This window comes from Pseudorasbora parva, chromosome 23 (assembly GCF_024679245.1).
Source record: "Pseudorasbora parva isolate DD20220531a chromosome 23, ASM2467924v1, whole genome shotgun sequence".
NCBI lineage: Eukaryota > Metazoa > Chordata > Actinopteri > Cypriniformes > Gobionidae > Pseudorasbora > Pseudorasbora parva.
Window position 1 is genome coordinate 26018216 of NC_090194.1, and position 6233 is coordinate 26024448.

Genomic DNA, 6233 nt, shown 5'->3' on the forward strand with positions numbered 1-6233 from the left:
CAAAAGCATATTTGTGATATTTGAGGCTCGATGTGCTGCGGTGATACGCAAATTCCTTGTTGTATAGCTTGCACACAGCCATGCTTTTGTCGCAGCTTCCATCATTTCGTTTTTTTAAAACCAAATTTCTCATCCTCGGGGCCAAGCAAAACGGTCTCATCAGCTTCTCCGTTCATGTTCACTATGGTTTGTTGTTGTCGTGACTCGTGAATGCTAGTTGGTGTTCCAGTATAATCGGTCCGTCGAAACTCATTCATTGAAAAATGTTCCGCGGTGCAAAAATAAGATAAGTGTAGTTAAAATTATGTTATTTATTTTTTTGCGTAAATTAATTAACGCGTTAAAGTCCCGTAATTAATTAATCTTAATTAATGCGTTAAAGTCCCGGCCCTAGTATCTGTACTTTACTTGAGTATTATTTTTTCTGGAAACTTATGACTTTTACTTCACTACATTTGAAAGACAAATATCATACTTTTTACTCCACTACATATCAATTTAGGTCAAAAGTTGTTTCTCTAGCAGCTCTGAAAGTCGGTGCATGAGTTTTTTCTTCTTTAAAAGGTTTTTTGTTGTTGTTGCAGACAGTCTATCAGGAATGACTCTTCTAGTCATATACATTTTCCCAACTTTTTTTGAACACTGATCAGTTCATATAGCAAAATGGAAGAAGACGGTTCTTAGGCAGAGTGTGTGCACCCATAGCCATAATTTAAAGGTATGTTTCAGTCACACAAAAAAATCAGATTAGTTTAGTTGGCATACACTTGATGCATGTCTTATAAAACTTAAAAATATAAACGTCTGGGAAAAAGAGAAGAGTAAAGTTGGGAGAATATCAGATGTGTATCAGTGTATTGGATCAGTGCATTCAGCCTTAAAATGACCGCAGCTTTATAAAGAGCTTTGTAACTTTTATACAAGTATTTAAATGAGTTTAAGTTAGTCGTATGGTATGTCAGATAGAGCATCACTGAATGTCTTAAACCATGATGGCATAATGTGCATTTATACAACAATAATAAAATAATGCATCGACATAAAAAGGAAATTTACTTTTGATACTTAAGTACTTTTAAAAACAAATACTTCTGTACTTTTACTTAAGTAAAAATCTGTTTTTACAACTTTCACTTGTAACGGAGTAATATTTGACGAGTAGTACTTTTACTTCAAAATCCAGTGTTCAGGAGAGAGCCTCAAAACCAGTGTAGAAAATAGCTTATTGGTTATGATGTTTTTGAATGTAAAAACCACACAAACGTCATTAGTTGACCTCAGACAACAGTATAAAAAAAATGAAAAAACCAGGTTATGACACCTTTAAGAAACTGAGAGAAGTATGCATTAGTCGCAAACAAGCCTGCAGCACCCATAGACATAATATACTTAGATGCCTCATAGACTGACGCTGCCTTTTGGAGCAGACATATCAGCGCGGTGCCATCTTGGATGGGTCCCCAATGCGCCACCCCACATTTATTTCTACTGAGGAAGATGTGTTCTCAACTACAATGATCATAACTCCCCGAGTTTTTACCGGATTTTCACACGGTTTGGTTTGTTACAAACTGCAGAGACTTAGTTATGATACAGGACGCTGTCACACATTGAAAAATTCTGCTTTCATGTAGAAAGACTTTGTGATATTTTAATAAAGAAACAAGTTTGATTGTTCATTTGAATTTATTTTTCTCTCTCTCACACACGCACGCGCACAATGGCATATTGATAAATGTATAAATGAATTAATTTTATATTTTAATAAAGAAACAAGTTCGATTGCTCATTTGAATTTATTTCTCTCACACACTCACACAGGCATATTGATAAATGTATAAATTTATGAATTTTATATTTTAATAAAGAAACAAGTTTGATTTTTCACTTGAATTTATTTCTCTCTCACACACACACACACACTCACCTTCTGTAACACATATCATACAAGCTCCCATATATATTGTACCAGCTCAGAATTATTATTTTTTAAAGGCCTAAAGTAAACATTATTATTCCAGGTCATTCCAGCATCTTACATTACCCTGGCTTACAACTGGGACTGGGGAGCTAAAATCCTTTAAAAAGAACTGTTTTGCACAGCTTCTTGCATATGCTTGCACTCTGTAACTCCAGGGTAGTTAATTTTGCGATGTAGTGCAGCCGTACTTTGTGAAATACAGACACCACAAATGACAAGCATGAAATGATGTATAAATTGTAAAATAACCTAAATTATTGTTCAATCTTACTTGTGAAATGTAATCCCATGCGATCTGGTATCAATATTGCATTATTGCAACTGTAAGCTGCACAAAATACGGGCATAATTGCTCGCTCTCCGTTGACTCCGATTGAATGCTAGCGTTGAGTTGGGAGACCCAACCAATATGGCGGCGATGGTGGATCACGCTCCAGCACGTCATGAGGCATCTACGTATATTATATCTATGGCAGCACCCCTCTCAGAAACTGAAGCTTTCGCACCTTGATTGCCCCCTGGTGACCGGTCTCAGTATAGTTGCCCTTCTGTGTTTTCTAATGGACTCGAGGCAAACTAAACAATAAAATTACGCTTCAAATATTTTTTCTCCAGTTAGTTTGTCTTTGAATGCAGTTATCATCACAATGATTTCTTTTTAAGTGTTCGTTTTTAAAATAAGTTTAGTTTTACTTAGTTATTTGATGCTATAAAAACGGGGGGTGTGCTGTCATGATTGACAGCTGAGATCCACATCTTCTCTGAGTGAAGTTGTCACTGAGGAACTAACAGACTTTTTTCGTGATTTTTGGGAGCAGATTGGAGCTATAGCTTTAATTTCTACATTTCCATAACTGTTTATTTCACACCAACATAATTCATTGTTCTTCATCTGTGAGAGTGTGGGCGGGCTTTTGATATTGCAGCTGTACTTCCTGCTCGCTACTGCGCAACTCCGGTCCTGAAATCACTACTGTGCAGACTCGATCCCAAGATGTCAGCACTGCGCATGCCGCCTGAAAGCTTCAAATCTGCTAAGCGGAAACGGATGATGTTGCGTCATCCATATTTTTTTACGGTCTATGGTCGCAAAGGCCAGATACATTCAGACACAAAGGAAATGGTGCGAGGACTCGTGCAGGTGCAGAACTGATAATGTATTAACAAATTAATACATAAGTACAAAACAAAACCCACGAGGGGAAAAACATAAACTAGAAAATACATAAACTGAAAGTCAACAGTTTCTCAAGTCGCAGGGGACTGGGAGACGTAGACAGAACAAGGATAGGACACAGACTGATAAACACAAGGAGCTTATAAAGGGAAGAAATCAAGCGGAAACAGGTGGGAGAAATCAAACACTAATCAGATAACAGGGGGGGGGGGGGATCAGACAATTACATGAGCACATGCTCAGAATAGCAAAACTCACATGTGCACACAAGACAGGACAGGCATGTGAAAGATAGACACATAACCCAGAGGAAAATGTTATTCACAGGCTCAAACTTTAAACCTCAGGAGATCTCAATTATACTTTAACTAAAAACTCTTTTAGATGCTTTTGGTAATGTGAATAATTGAATTATACAATAGCTAAATAAGGTGCAGGAATAAGAGAAAAACCTGGAAGACTAATTTTCCACTGGTTCCCTGGGGGTTTTCAATTTATGAGTAAAATAAGGTCTGTGCTTAACATAAGTTGACAAGTCAAGTCACCTTTATTTATACAACCTCCTGGGACCCAGAAGAAAAAAAAAAGTTTTCGAAATTTGTATTTTTTCATGTCATTAGATTGTTTAGAGCATAAGAAACAATTGGACACATTATTTTTTGAAAAATTATATTGTATTAATATGTTATGATATGTCCTCTGTAGTTGACACCAGGACTCAGTTGTTAATTTTTTTTAATGAAATGTAATTGCATGTATAGGCAAAAACAATAAGATTTATTTTTAATTTGCAAATACATTTTTACGTTTTTTTAGTTTTTTTAAAACAAACTTTTTTTAAAGATGATTCTGAGCTATGTTATAAATATATAACATAATGCTTTGACATACCATCTTACTTTATGCAATATGTGGGTAAAATGGCCATACTTGGATTTTCCCATTCAATACAATGTATCAGTACACTGCATCTAATTTGCATATTGTTGTGTTCTTGGTGCAACATGTAATGAAAAAAGAAGTGTAATAATGAGAGTAATAATTGGCAATATTTTCATAATAATATGTAATATTTCATAGGAATATTGATATGTAATTTATTTCCCTATTTACTTGTTGTGTCTCCAAAATGCCTGATAAACATGATTTAAGTCCTGGCGTCCTCTACAGTGGACATTTATGAAATCAGTGCCCTGTTTTGTAACAAAAAGTCCTATTTTGATTAGAAACCCCATAGCATTTTCCTGAGATGCCGATTTATAACAAACAATTTGAAAATTAATACGATTTAAATTATAATCACAAAATATTATCATATTTCCATAAGAGTGCTAAACATTAATATCAGCCATTTTTAAAGACCAAGAAGATGTTGTTGTCCTGGTGAAACCTCCAAACATTTGGTATCTGTGCAAAGCCCTGAATGTGCTCTATAAAGGACATCCTGACTCAAAACTGTGAGGTGTGTGATGTCACAGATACTCACTAAAATATAATGTCCACTACAGTGGACAAAAGTATATTACTGGGTCCCAAAAATGCTTCATACCATACATATTGTTTCAAGATCAAAGCAGCTTTACAGTAACAGGACCAGTTAAATGTGAGTCAGGCGATTTCCAGTGGGATTGAGCTACTTTAACACTGTTGCCGCGTCCTGTTTTCCATGTCCGCAGGTTAAGGCAACCTCAATAATGTGATATTTAGCCATCGGAATGCTAATTTTTGCAGGGAAACCTTACCAAAAAATTTTTTTTTCTTTTTTGCAATTTGGCGGGTTATGTTGACAAAACCCTGGCAACTCTTAATCATTAATATTACTGAATATTTATTTATTCCATATTAATCTCCAATAGTCTCAGCTAATACAGATAATGATCCAGAATCAAATTCGGAGGCTGAAATAAATTGAACAGGAGAAACAGCAACATCAGGACGTCCGTCTCTGTGGTATGTACTGTATTTAGTGGCCTGTCAACATTTGCGCTTGTTTACTCGCAGTTTATGAGGACATGATTCGGTTTATGGACTATTGTATGCGACTAAACCTTAGCAGTAGCAAGCAAAACGGTTTTGCACGTCAGACTAGTGTAACGTTATACATAGAACAACAATGGAGTCACCGTTAGTGCATTTGAATGATGAAGCACGTGATCGTGTCGTTTACTGATGTTTACTCACGCGACGATAGCCAACAGCACAGACATTTGAAGCAGTTTTACTCACCGCCTGCTTCACAAGCAGGACCGAACCTTTATCGCTGGGACCGCTCCGCCAAAAACACACTTCTTTGGTATGATTTGGTGAAGTCCTGTGACAGCAGTGACCGTGGAAATCCACTTTGAGACGTGACTGAAGCGATGTTGTGAAGCTTCCCGTCATTTCTGCGTTCAAATCGGTTCAAATGCAGCGCTGCCTTCCCGGAATGCTGTGCTGAAGCGCTGAAGTCGCTTCATGTCACCCATAGGAATAAAGTGGCGCGTCAGAAGTGTTCACAGACGACTGGATCTGCATCTGAGCGAGTGTTTATGGCCGTGCATTTCCTCTCTCGCTCTAGTCACGCGCGTGCGCACCCTACCGGGAGAAGAGCCCGTACGGCCCATACAAGGACCGTATTAACGTCAAGCGGACCCATACTCGAAAAAAACTCTCGGAAACTTGTGAGAAACCGGAAGAAGTATTTTTGACACAGAAATTCTCCATCAAGCGTCCAACATTAGTTTTTGAAACTTTGTCTATGTTTTGGATGAGAATCCAAATCTTTAACAGTGTAAAAAGCTCAGTATCCATGAAACAGCATTTCACCCCCCTTTTAATAATGTTTTCTATTTTAATATAATTTAACATTTATTTTATTACTGATGCAAAGATGCTGATTTGATAGCTAATCAATAAATATTTCTTTTTATTAACAAGATTTTGAAATTTAATTTCAAAAATTGTTTAATTTTATTAAACAGTTTTGTCACTTTTGATCAATTGAATGTTTCCTGGCTGAATATTTATTTAAATAACAACATCTTACTGGCCTTAAACTTCTGAATGGTTGTATACTGAACAGGAAAAGATCTATAA